The sequence below is a fragment of the Neolamprologus brichardi genome, chromosome 3 (assembly GCF_056152115.1).
Source record: "Neolamprologus brichardi isolate AB-2024 chromosome 3, ASM5615211v1, whole genome shotgun sequence".
Lineage (NCBI taxonomy): Eukaryota > Metazoa > Chordata > Actinopteri > Cichliformes > Cichlidae > Neolamprologus > Neolamprologus brichardi.
In genome coordinates, this window is record NC_142106.1 from 55,228,908 (window position 1) to 55,243,042 (window position 14,135).

The 14,135-nt window shown below is 42.4% G+C and overlaps 1 pseudogene across 1 annotated transcript in view; it reads right to left on the minus strand.

Annotated features, from left to right (window-relative positions):
- Positions 1 to 12,618, minus strand: part of LOC148105889 (protein NLRC3-like) — a 50,187-nt pseudogene extending 37,569 nt beyond the window's left edge. The window contains exons 1-6 of the transcript XR_015718538.1: positions 12,584 to 12,618; positions 12,161 to 12,237; positions 10,205 to 12,044; positions 7,791 to 7,967; positions 4,537 to 4,713; positions 2,218 to 2,391 (exon numbers count right to left, since the gene is read on the minus strand). The product of XR_015718538.1 is annotated as a protein NLRC3-like (transcript). The remainder of the gene's footprint in view (positions 1 to 2,217; positions 2,392 to 4,536; positions 4,714 to 7,790; positions 7,968 to 10,204; positions 12,045 to 12,160; positions 12,238 to 12,583) is intronic.
- Between the last annotated feature and the right edge of the window lie 1,517 nt (positions 12,619 to 14,135).

The following is a 14,135-nucleotide window of genomic DNA, read 5'->3' on the forward strand; positions in this document are numbered from 1 at the left end:
CAACTAGCTAAAACAGAATATTATGCTATCACCGAGCAACATGGCTAATGCCTTACACACAGCTTTGTCTCAACTCCAAAGAGCCACAGAAGTAAAAGCTAATAATAATAATTGAAACCATCTTTGAAAAAATGACTTACCAAGCATGGCAAACAACTCAAATATGTAGAGCAAAATGTTCTGAAACGGCTTCACTTCAGCTTCAGTTGGAGCCGATTGGTGCTGGGGGCGGAGTCTGTGAATTTACTCTATTGGTGTCATAGCCCCTGTAGGAGTTCAGAGTTAAGCGGTCAAGAGTTAATGTTTCCATTTTAACACCTCCAGATTTGACATAGAGACACTCATTTTTAACACTCGATTTTAACTACTATCATTTTACACCTCAGAGTTACATTGAAAGAATGTGACTCTACTTAGAGTAAAATTAACTCTACTTTTGCAAGAAGACTACTAACACCAAAACATTTAACACTTTTGAATCTGCTGTGTAGGTAGACCACTTTCTCCAAGACTTTAGATAGAAAAGGAAGCTTTGAGATAGGCCTGTAGTTGGACAGAACAGTTGGGTCCAGGTTTTGTTTTAGAGGCTGAACTATAGCTTGTTCAAAGCATGATGGGACGCAGCCTGTAGCAAGGAACGTATTAATTAATCTCAGGATGAAAGGCCCAACAGTATTAAAAGTGCTTTTAAGCTGAGTCTAGCCATAAACTCAGAGTTGATTGAATTAGCATTTTGAATTGGCTGATCTGAGCAATCAAGTCTATGTTCATTTTGAGTTAAGATTATACGTGATTAATGTAAAAGAAAAAAGCCATCATCAGCAACTGATTCTGATTTAGCAGGTTTTCAAATCTAAACGGTACCCATCCCTAGCTGGCTGTAGTTAAACCTTTACTTAAAAAGCATCCCTAGACCCAGCTGTCTTAGCTAATTATAGGCCAATCTCCAACCTGACAAACCTTGAAAGAGTAGTTGGGGGGAGACAATCAGAGGGGCAGTGTGATGATCTTAGGTTACAAACTACCGTGGTCAAGTCATTAAGGGAGACGGGATCAAACCGCTCTAAGACAGCTGAGCACACAGGAGAAAGACTCGGATCTGAGGCAGCAGTCGGCAAGACAAGAGCCCTAATAGATAGAACCTTGTCATTAAAAAATGCTAAAAAATCATCATAAATACTTGGTGAAGAAATGACTCCGACATTATCACGTGAACTAAGAAAGCGATTGAGGACATTAAAAAGTACCTGAGGCCTGTGAGTGTTTACTGACACTAAGTTTGAGACAAACTGTGTCTGCAGTTTTTACAGCTTCTTGGTGAGCAGAAAGACAGAAAGTCCTTAAAATCTGTAGAGAAACATACAATCTGTCCTTTTTCCATCTCCTTTCGGCGCGTCTACAATTCCAGCCATAAAACCTGAAAACTCTTTGATAAAATCCTTGTTAAAATTGGGAGGACGGTATATGAGGGCACAAAGCAAAGGCGCAGCAGAGTTCAGGTGTAACTCAAAAAGCTGGAATTCAAAACTAGAAAAAGAGTCGTGCTGTATTGTTTGATGGCAATGAAATCGAGCGTTGAACACGGTGGCTAAGCCTCCCCCCCACCAGAGGCTTAGGTTCATTGGTGCTTCTAAATTGGCTGTAGGTGTGGACTAACAGAGTTGATAAAGAATAAAGAGAAATGTGCTGATTTAAAGCCTTTAAAGTGCTTCAGATGATCTCTGTCCACTTCTGTCCACTCATTCATTCATGTAAGCTTTCTAATGCAGCTTTGATTTTCACAGTCTGCTTTATGAAACTCATTCTAACCCTGAATGTTCCTCCTTCTCTTTGCCATCATTCATGCTGGCAGTGGAGGAGATTTGGATGTTGGACTGTGTTTTGGATGATGTGTGTATGTTTGTGTTGGACTGCTGTCTGTAAAGCAAACGCACATTTTGCTTTTTTCATTGTCAGACAGACTTTAAGGTGGAAAGAAGAGTTTGAGAATTTCACAGTGAATTATCCAGTGGAGGATTTTTCTTCTTCTTTGAAGGTTTGAAATGTGAACATTGTTCTGCTGCAGTCAATGGACTAAACCAGAGAAGAAGAAAACAGACTTTAACATGAAGATCCTCAGTGTGGATCAGTATAATATCAGCCTGATGTCTGCAGTTTCGTGTCAGCACAACTTTCACATCATATTCATCTCAGCACAACTAAAACATGCTGACTGACCTCAGAGTTTCAAGTCCACATCCTGGACTCTCCAGGAAACCACACAGATGCTTCACTCCTGAATCCTGCAGCTTGTTGTAGGTCAGGTCCAGCTCTCTCAGATGGGAGGGGTTGGACTTCAGTGCTGCTGCCAGATAATCACAGCTGATCTTTGACAAACCACAGCCCCTCAATCTGTATAAATAATGAAAGATGTAAGTTTATTAGACAAAGTGTGAGCTTGAAATCATTCAGTGTTTCATCATCTGTTCAGAGCTGAAGAAGGTTCAGAATGTAGAAGTTTAGAAAATGGAAACTCCAAACAGCTGAAGCCAAAAGGAAGCAGCTTCAAACAAACACAACAAGAGAAAAAACTCTGAATGTTTCACATTAAAGTTGTACATTTATCATAAAAACAGGACAAAGACTTGAAACAGTCGTGTTTTTCCTTCCAGGAACAACAAGGCTTCACTTTTAAAGGTGAAGTGTGAAAGAAATGGACATATTTGAAGTCCAACACCTTTTTCCAGTCATATTATTAAAGCAGACAAACTACAAGCTCATTTTCATTCCAACAAGTCATCTTCTGACCTGGACTAACAACACTGGTCTCTATGTGCAGCTGGCTGTGAGACCAGTCCTCGGGGAGCGTCTACAAAGTGCAACACTGAAAGAACATCACACACTAATTTGCTTCCAGCACTTTCACACAAACATCTATTGTCATTATTGTCACCAAACTCTGTGGATCCTTTATTGCAAATTTAAATGGGATTCAAATGGTCAGACAAAAGAGGGTTATGAGGAAATATGATGAAATGTTGTGTATTAGCAGCAAGTTATTGAATGATTTTCCTCAGAAACCAAACAAACAAACATGTTTTTACAAACTCAGTGTTGGACTCAACAGGATAAGCTGATGTTTAAAGGCATTTGAGTCTCGCTGTATGAGAGTCCAGTTATTACTCAATATTTATGAATGATGTTCTTTCAGTGTTGCACTTTGTAGACGCTCCCTGAGCCTCACAGCCAGCTGCACATGGACCAGCTGACATTACCCAGCATTAGAGGCGGCTATAAAAAAAATGGATTTTCCTATTTAAATGGTTTAAATTTGAATAAAGCAATGGTGATTCATTCAATCCTGAATTGATTTTTAATATAAATGTATTTTGCCAGAATCTCAGGTTAAAGCTCCCAAAAGTATTTCAACAACAACCAAACAGATAAAACAGTAAATGAGAGCAGCTAAACACACAAAGATGGAAACACAGAGCGTGGATCGTTCACTCGACGGCACGTACACGGATGCGCCGTCGGGGCTGAAAGTGGACAGCTCACAGATCCTGAAGCTGCAGGTTTCATCTGTCTCCAACCAAAACTGACTGAACCAGCAGCAAGACAAGATCCAAACTACGCTTTACGTTTGATGAACATCGTCATGAATTCTCTCTGACTTTGACGTTTACTTCCTGCACAGCTCTCTCTCTCTCAGTGTACTTCAAGAACAGTTGACCTTCAAAAATCTGTTTTCTGCATTATTCACTGCTTATTACGCACCAGTCTGCTGTTGTGTTCACTGCTGTCGGCCTCCGAAAACAAAGCCTCATTTCTGCTGTTCAATACTGAAGAAATTTAAACCTTTTAAAATGATGACAGATTACAAACTCTCAGCTGTGTCTGTAATCAAACCTCTGTAACTTTGCTTCACTTCAGCAGCATCAGGTCATGTTCACATGTTGATTCATGGTTTGCTTCAGTTTTTGATCGACTGCAGAATATTTTGAAGGTTATCTGCTATAAAAAGTCAGAACAGGAAAATCTGCATCATATGTTTCTGTTTGATCCTCAGTGACTTTGACACAAAGGCCTCTGCTGGGATGATCACACCTCTGATCAAGTCTCACAGTGTGAGCTTTGTTTTTATAAATATGGATATGTCCTGATAAATGATCAGAATTATAATATTTCCCACTGTCTGCTGTGTGCCGTGAACTTTGACCTGCTAAAGACAGTCAGCTGTGGATTATTCATTGTTGTGTCTGATACTTAGAACTGTGAGGAAGAACGCTACACAGTTAATCAGGGTCCCCTCTCTCTGAATCAGGAAAGGTGGGCAGGCCGCGTGTGGACCACGGGCCATACGTTGAGTATCACTGTTTGAAATGTGAACATTGTTCTGCTACAGTCAATGGACTAAACCAGAGAAGAAGAAAACAGACTTTACCATGAAGATCCTCAGTGTGGATCAGTATAATATCAGCCTGATGTCTGCAGTTTAGTGTCAGCACAACTTTCACATCATATTCATCTCAGCACAACTAAAACATGCTGACTGACCTCAGAGTTTCAAGTCCACATCCTGGACTCTCCAGGAAACCACACAGATGCTTCACTCCCGAATGCTGCAGATTGTTGTTGAAGTGCAGGTCCAGCTGTCTCAGATGGGAGGGGTTGGACTTCAGTACTGCTGCCAGATAATCACAGCTGATCTCTGACAAACCACAGCTCCTCAATCTGTTTAAAGAATGAAAGATGTAAGTTTATTAGACAAAGTGTGAGCTTGAAATCATTCAGTGTTTCATCATCTGTTCAGAGCTGAAGAAGGTTCAGAATGTAGAAGTTTAGAAAATGGAAACTCCAAACAGCTGAAGCCAACAGGAAGCAGCTTCAAACAAACACAACAAGAGAAAAAACTCTGAATGTTTCACATTAAAGTTGTACATTTATCATAAAAACAGGACAAAGACCTGAAAAAGTCGTGTTTTTCCTTCCAGAAACCACAAGGCTTCACTTTTAAAGGTGAAGTGTGAAAGAAATGGACATATTTGAAGGCCAACACCTTTTTCCAGTCACATTATTAAAGCAGACAAACTACAAGCTCATTTTCATTCCAACAAGTCATCTTCTGACCTGGACTAACAACACTGGTCTCTATGTGCAGCTGACTGTGAGACCAGTGCTCAGGGACCATCTACAAAGTGCAACACTGAAAGAACATCACACACTAATTTGCTTCCATCATCCAACCTTAACAGGAAACAGAGACGGCTCCCCTTCAAAGTAAAAGCTGCTCCTTTTGGACACAGTATCAAAGAAAGTCTACAGTATAACATAGAAAAGACAGAACAAAGTTTTGGTTGATTTTAAATTGTGCAGAAATGAAACTACACTAAGCTCAATTATGTGACAGACATTTCATCCCATGTCAGATTGGCCTCATCCTGGGTCGGATTATCCAGCACACACTCTGACCACAGGCCCAGGGGCCACGCACAGCTGGGCCCCATCCAAGAGACAGGAAACAAACCAACACAATAATAAAAAGCACCATGTGATCTTCTTACATCTTCAAGACAAACATAGTAAAAACGTGAGCATATTTGTTTCCTGATAAAATGATGTGACAGGTAGAACAGAGTAAAGTTGTGGTGTTACAGCCTTTCTCCCCTCTGCTGCCGAGGCTGTTAGTCTCTCCCAAACTCAGCTACAAGATGAGATGAGATGAGATGAGATGAGATGAGATGGCCTTTATTTGTCAGTTGTGGGTTTATTTGTCAGTTGCAGGTCTTTTGCCCACAACCGAGATGACAGACCTTGCCGACCATACATACAATACACAAACATCACATTGGGGAGACAGGTCAGGCTAGGTAGCGAGGAAAAAAAAACATCGAAATGTGTAACACAGAAGGATAATACAGGAATGCACAGATATCAACACACCATCGCACAATAAACACAGACAGCAACATGGGAAAGCGTTCCAGTGTGTACATCTGATCTGGGACCGCTGCAATCTTTCGACTGCGCCTCCAACTGACCCGATGTCCACATCAGAAGGGAGGTAAGCGTTGGAGGTGGCGTTGGATCCGGGGTAGGGAGGGTGATGCGTCAGTGGGTGCTTATCAGTATCAGTATATGTGTGTGTGTGTGTGTCCAGAGTTCAGCTGAGACAGTGTCCTTCGCCCTGCCAGGCTAAGTAAACAGTCTTCCAGCCAACCCAGGTGGCCTTGCATAAAATGGGAAGAACAGTCTCAACACAGTCGTTATCAGGGTGTTTTGTTCAGCTCCGGCCTTGCAGCTGGCGCCAAAGGGGTATCCGCATAAGTGATGTTATTTTTTACTTAAGTGCGAACAGCTCATATGAATTTCAAAGCAGTTCTACAGTCCAACACTGGTCTCTCAATCTCCCGTTGGAGAGTCGCGAGCTTCGCCATACTTGCGTTCTGTGATGTTGTCATTTCTTGTGCTCAAGGAGCAAATTTCTGAGAACTCACGGCAGTGTGCCTCCCCGAGATGTCATCCGATTTCCGCCCAGAGATGTTATTCCGGGCTAGCCCTTCTGAGATGTATCCAGTCTGCAGTCAGAGATCTTATTCTGAGTATTCACAGCAGCCGTAGCCTCTCCAAGATCTTATCCGTGCTGACTCAATGAGCCCATTTTGAGAAAATCATGCCTCTCCCATCCTTCCAATCCCAGCGGGCAGCCTTGTGGGGGTTTGAACAGCCGGTTCCGCTTCCTTAATTCTTCGATAAGTCAGGGCCAAGCCAGCTCCGATCAGCCAGAACCCTGTTACCATAGTTCCGAATAGGTAGATATCTTCAGCACTCAGGCTCACCAAAGCCCAAACTTCTCATTGAGAAAGGGGTGTCAATTGCATTTAGGGACCAGTTGATCAAATCCATAATTCCTCTTTTAGAGAATAGACTGTGAGAGAGTGTTCCAGGGAAAATACAAAAAAACCCACGAGAATAGACAAGGACATAAGCAAGGAAGATAAGGGAGAGGAGAAAAAGTGCGTCCACCTCCTCCGAGAGCCAAAGAAGAAGATTTTCAAATGAATGAAAGCAGCAGAAGTGGCTTTACAAATGAAAGAGGAAGAGGAGAAGAAGAAGAGGAGAGGGATGCCACCCTGACCATCACTCCAGCTGAAAACATCACACTTCCATTAAAGTTGGTGAGAAAATGTTGAGCAGGATGAGCTGCTGGCTAATCTGGAGGCTGTAGCAGCAGCTCACAGTCACAGTGGATTTCCACTCATGAAAAAGCTCTGACCGCTTCATTTCTCATCTCATATCAGAGACTTTAGTGAAGCTGTACTGTGATGCTTCCATATTCCAGTGAGGGCTCCATAATGATTTCAGCTGTTCTGTACACACACTGTGTGCCCTGTATGGCTCAAAGTCTCTGCAGCCTGTTTTTATCTGCTATCATCAGATCTTCATCATCCTCATTCACATCCCTCACACACTCTACAGCCTCATCAGCACTGACTTCATCTTCACTGACTGATGGAGCACAATATGAACCTGTGGAGCTGAAACACTGTCCTGTCAAACATTTCCCCGTCACTACTCCACTTCTTTCAGCCTTTAAATGAACCCTGCTCAAGTCTGTCACTTCTGTTTGGAGCCAAAAGGAAAAACTGTTGTTCAGTCGTTTGGAAAGACAACATTTCTGAAAGCACTCAAACTTCTTCACATTTGTCTTCAGACACATCCTGAACATTTAGGAACTAAAGAAAGTTTCAAACATCAATCAAAGACCTGAAATATAGAAAAACTACAACAGCCGCAGTCAGTGAACTCACCTCAGAATCTCCAGTCGACAGTTTGGACTCTCCAGTCCAGCACACAGAAGCTTCACTGCTGAATCCTGGAGGCCATCATTTTCACTCATGTCCAGCGCTGTCAGATGGGAGGGGTTGGACTTCAGAGCTGAGGCCACAACTTCACAGTGAGACTCTGAGAGTCGACACCGAGTCAGTCTGTGATGATAGAAAATATAAAATGTGTTATTATAAAAGCAGAAAATCTGCATTATAAACACAGACTGAATGTATATGAAGACAAAACAGAGTGAGGTCATAATCTGATGAATCTGCTCTTCACATCTGTGCTTCAGCTCCTCTTACTGTGTTCAATTCAATTCAATTCAATTCAATTTTATTTATATAGCGCCAAATCACAACAAAAGTCGCCTCAAGGCGCTTCATAGATACAGAGAAAAACCCAACAATCATATGACCCCCTATGAGCAAACACTTTGGCGACAGTGGGAAGGAAAAACTCCCTTTTAACAGGAAGAAACCTCCGGCAGAACCAGGCTCAGGGAGGGGCGGCCATCTACTGCGACCGGTTGGAGTGAGAGAAGGAAGACAGGATAAAAGACATGCTGTGGAAGAGAGACAGAGGTTAATAACAGATATGATTCAATACAGAGAGGTCTGTTAATACATAGTGAGCGAGAAAGGTGACTGGAAAGGAAAAACTCAATGCATCATGGGAATCCCCCGGCAGCCTACATCTATTGCAGCATAACTAAGGGAGGATTCAGGGTCACCTGGTCCAGCCCTAACTATATGCTTTAGCAAAAAGGAAAGTTTTAAGCCTAATCTTAAAAGTAGAGATAGTGTCTGTCTCCCGAATCCAAACTGGAAGCTGGTTCCACAGAAGAGGGGCCTGAAAACTGAAGGCTCTCCCTCCCATTCTACTTTTAAATACTCTAGGAACAACAAGTAGGCCTGCAGAGCGGGAGCGAAGTGCTCTAATAAGGTGATATGGTACTACAAGGTCATTAAGATAAGATGGGGCCTGATTATTTAAGACCTTGTATGTGAGGAGCAGGATTTTGAATTCAATTCTGGATTTAACAGGAAGCCAATGAAGGGAAGCCAAAACAGGAGAAATATGCTCTCTCTTTCTAGTCCCTGTCAGTACTCTTGCTGCAGCATTTTGGATTGTTTGACATGAGACAACAATTGAGTCTCTCTCAGACCTGCAGACTTTTAATGAGAATCTTTGTTTGGCTTTAATCTGCAGATGAAGGAGGAAGATGGAGTCACATTTAGGCTTCCATAATATCCACAGTCTGTCACTGAGATCTGATCCAGAGTCAGAGTGAAGACACACATTTGGACTGTTTCCTGTTTTGAATCTGACTCCAGAACATTTTGAATGAGTTCAGCTCCGTGAAGAGTTCCAGCTGGAAAGATGATCTCTGTTTGCTACCTGCTGTCAGGTACGACTGTTCACGTCCACATGCAGGAAAAACCTGCTGACTGTTACCAAACGGAGCAGAAATCTCATCACTGGACAATAATGATGAATGAACTCAGAGCTGCTGATATCAGATCTGATTTCAGGGGAACTAAACACCGAAATGATTGTCTAATTTTAGCTTTCTGAGCCATTATCTGCTGGTGTGTCACTAGTTGGCAGAAAAAATTTTAAATATTGTTATAACCTGACATGGATCAGTTTGTCTTTGATTGGTTTGTAAATGTCACTGTTTCCATTGAACCTGAGTGACGGTACAAAGACAGAGAGGGAGAGAAAGGAGAGAGAGGATGGAGACAGCAAAGAGAGAGCAAACACAAACAGGTGAGAGTGGACAGGTGACCAAGGTCAGCAACCAATCAGAGAGCTTCTGTTTGACCACTGTCACTGATGATGACTGCACATAACCAAGCAGTGTGTTACTCTGATATCAAATATGGATCCTGCTCTCATAATAATGATCATCAGATGATATTATTGTGTTATTTTGTAGCTGAATACGATGTTTGTTCGATTATCAGTGAAAGAAGCAGTGAGGAGGATGGAGAGAGAGAGAGGACAGAGGGTGAAGTTAGAAACACTAAAAGGATTTTTCATGGATTTCATGGATGATTTGAGTGATTTCCAGCAGGACACTTAAACATGTCAGTGGACGTCCTAAAGAACATATTTACTGATATGAAACGTGTCATTGAACAGGATTAATATCAGTGGAAACATGGTGGAAACAGCTGTGACTGCATGGATGTGACACACTTCAAATCTGTTCTCCACTCTTGGATTTGGGATCCATGGAGCTGCTGCTGAGTCTGTACAATAAAGGAATGGTGTGGAAGGTTGCAGCGTACGGACACAAACACTTTGTGGTTACAATGTGATTTTATTTTCAAAATTAAACTACTAACCTACACTGATCAATGATGTTAATGACCACATCTGGACTCACCCAGCCTTTCTGCAGTTCCTCACAGCTGGAATCAGTCTCTGTTGTCCCCGCTCTGATGTTTTGAACTTCTGCAGGTCCAACTCATTAAGAACCTCCTTTGACATCTGCAGCATGAAGGCCAGAGCTGAGCACTGGATCTCAGAGAGTTCCTTCTCTGATCTGTTCTCTGACTTCAGGAACATTTGGATCTCGTGAAATAATGAGAGGTCGTTCATCTCCATCAGACAGTGGAAGATGTTGATGCTTCTGTCAGGAGAGATTTCATCACTGTTCATCTCCTTCAGGTTGTTGATGACTCTCTGGATGGTTCCTGGACCGTTCCCTGTCTGACGCAGCAGACCTACTAAGAGTCTCTGGTTGGACTCCAGACAGAGGCCATGAAGGAAGCGAACAAACAGGTCCAGGTGGCCATTTTCACTCTGGAGGGATTTCTACATGACTTTAGTTAAAAAGACATCCAGTGATGTGAAGCTATAAGACTTGAACATGTTCTTAAAAATAGATCTGTTTTTGTATTCTTCTCGGAAATTCCCTAGAAAACATTCTACCACCTTGGTCTTCCTTTTGGTGTGACAGTGGAACATGTAGACAGCAGCCAGAAACTCCTGAATGCTCAGATGAACAAAGCAGTAGACTGGTTTCTGGAAGATCACACACTCTCTTTTGAAGATCTCTGTACAAACTCCTGAGTACACCGAGGCCTCTGTCACATCCAGACCACACTGCTCCAGGTCTTCTTGGTAGAACATGATGTTTCCTTTCTCCAGATGTTCAAACGCCAGCTTCCCCAGCTTCAAAAGAACTTTCCTGTCAGCTTTCGTCAGCTCCTGTGGACTCGTCTCATGTCCCTCACGGTACTTGTTCTTCTTCCTCTTTGTCTGAACCAGCAGGAAGTGTGAGTACATGTCAGTCAGGGTCTTGGGCAGCTCTCCTCTCTGCTCTGTAGTCAACATGTGCTCCAGAACTGTAGCAGTGATCCAGCAGAAGACTGGGATGCTACACATGATGTGGAGGCTCCTGGATGTCTTCATGTGGGAGATGATTCTGCTGGACAGCTCTTCATCACGGAATCTCCTCCTGAAGTACTCCTCCTTCTGGGCGTCAGTGAAGCCTCGTACTTCTGTTAGCCTGTCGACACATGTAGGAGGGATCTGATTGGCTGCTGCAGGTCGGGAAGTTATCCAGACGAGAGCTGAGGGAAGCAGATTCCCCTGGATGAGGTTTGTCAGCAGCTGGCTGACTGATGACTTCTGTGTGACATCAGACAGCAGCTTCCTGTTGGTGAGATCCAATGAAAGTCTGCTTTCATCCAGGCCGTCAAAGATGAACAAAAGCTGAGAGACAGCCAGCTTCTCTGCTGTGACCTTCTGTAATGTTGGATGGAAAACATGGAGCAGCTCCAGAAGACTGTACTGCTCATCTCTGATCAGGTTCAGCTCCCTGAATGAAAGCAGAACCACCACACTGACATGTTGGTTCTCCAAGCCCTCTGCCCAGTCCAGAGTGAACTTCTGCACTGAGAAGGGTTTTCCAACACCAGCCACGCCGTTGGTCAGAACCACTCTGATGGGTCTCTGTTGGTCAGGTAAGGCTTTAAAGATGTCCTGGCACCTGATCGGAGCGCCATGGAGGGCGTCCATCTTGGAAGCTGTCTCCAGCTGCCTCACCTCATGTTGGGTATGAACCTCTTCACTCTGTCCCTCTGTGATGTAGAGCTCAGTGTAGATCCTGTTGAGGAGGGTTCTACTTCCTGTTTCAACACTTCCTTCAGTCACACGTTCACATCTCCTCCTCAGACTGATCTTATGTTCATCTAAAACCTCCTGCAGACCAACATCTGCTGAAAGAAAGAAAAACAATGAGACTAAAGAGTAAGAAAACTCTTCAATGTCTGAACAACACAAGAAGTCCAGTTTTCAGAAATGAGTCCATCAGCAGACAGATGTTCAGTCTTACTTTGTACACAGCTGCTCTGACTGGCTGTCTGCAGTTCAGCTCTGCTTCTGGATCTTTCTCCACACTGTGCAGAAGCTCTGATGGTGACACAGAAAAGTCAAAGTGGAGATACTTCTGTACACCTTTGATTACACTCATTATAAAAAGGGAAAAAAAAGTTTTAACACAGTCATGTTTCCAGTTCACTGACTTACATTTATTCCATGGACACTCACTCTAACCTGAACCACAGCTACAACCCAACATTGTTGAGGCCTCATCTCCTCCTTTCCTGACTGTAGAGGTTAAATATGCAACAACCAACAAATAAAAGAATTTGGTTCATTTCAAAGAAATTCACACGGTGACCAAGTAAAGTAACCGTAGTAAAGGAGACAACATCCCGTTGATGGTGGGATTATTTGAAAGATTTGCTTCAGTCACGTCACCAAATGCAGTTGAACCACCCGTGGATCCATGTTTGACCATTCTACCACTCTGAGCTCTGCTTTTTAATCATTTTATTATTACCATCATTCATTTATTCATTCTTTGGAGGGGGGCTATTTCCTAATGCCGCCCTAATAAGGTGATGTTCAAGGGGAAATATAACAGAAACTCTTTCAGTGTTATTCATTAATAAATTAACAGATAAACTGTGAAGAAGAAAAAAACTGAGATTTAAAGGAGAGAGTGAGAAACTTGATCATCCATCCTCATAATACATGTTTATCAGTATCTGCTGTGACCATACTGCAGTAATAACTACAAATCTACATTTCTGTGACTGTTGATCAATCACAGCAGGAATCTGAGCTCATCTCTGCACACAGAGCAGCTTCAGCTCTGGGATAAACTGCTTGCTTCACGTCCTTCTCAGCTCACAGACACCCATCCTTAAATATTACCTTTAACATTTGATGGTATAATTCATCTGAGTTTACACATTATCTGCATAAATACAGAAAAACAGACACAAACACCATAAACCATCAGTTTCACCATGTATAATATATTGTTGTTTCCTTGCTTTTAATTCAGAGAAAAACTCTGATTTTGATTTTCTCTGTTCTCTTTGCCACAGCCCATCCCAGCAGCAGCTGAAGCAGCTGACTGTCACAACACTGAATAACACTTTAGGAGGAACGTCTTGATGCATTCTCAATCCTCCAGGAACGTAAATCTCCAAAAGTTGATTCTGTTCATCTGGACGTAGCGTAAATGTCCTTATCCCAGCTGGACTTTTGTCAAAATTGGAAAGGCTTGTAAAGAAAGCTCCAGCCGATCCAGGAGAGAAGGACAACTGCTGCCTAAGAGAAAACCTGTAGTGATCCCATATGTGTCAGGAGTATCTTTTGGAGAAAGTTGAATCAGTATTTGAGCTTTAAGAGGGTATTTTAACACAAACATCATTCCTTCTACTTAAGTATGTTTGACACTTTGTTTACGCCTAAATTAACTTTGCTGTTAACGAGTTTTCATGTTTCTGTAATCCACCAGTGTGCTCATGCTTTTTTAATTGAAAAGAGATTTTAATGATCAAATATAATTATTTTTGTTATTTGTGGATTTTAAATGTCCTTGACAGAGACAGATGATAATCATTATCCTGCTCTGTGGTCTCAGGTTTGGTCGAGCTAGCACAAAGAATGGCTGGCTATGTTGAACTTCCTCCTGGGATCTACACTAAGAAGTGAGTCCAACATTAGCAGGGTCTCTTTCCTTTATCTGGATTCACTTTAGCATTCACAGTCACGTGAAGCTTGTTATTAACTCGATAAGTCAACCCAGGGTTTCAGCTGAGCGTTCACATGAAACACATGGTGTTGGCAGCATCTGATCAATCATATTCATGGAGACGTGTATCAGCAACAGAGCAGCTGAGTTTGCAGAAGGAAGTCAAACTAAACCATAGGAACAATATCAGGAGATTACACACATAATAAAATACTAGCAGTAACACAGCTGCTGCAGACAAATCAGTCATGTGATCGTG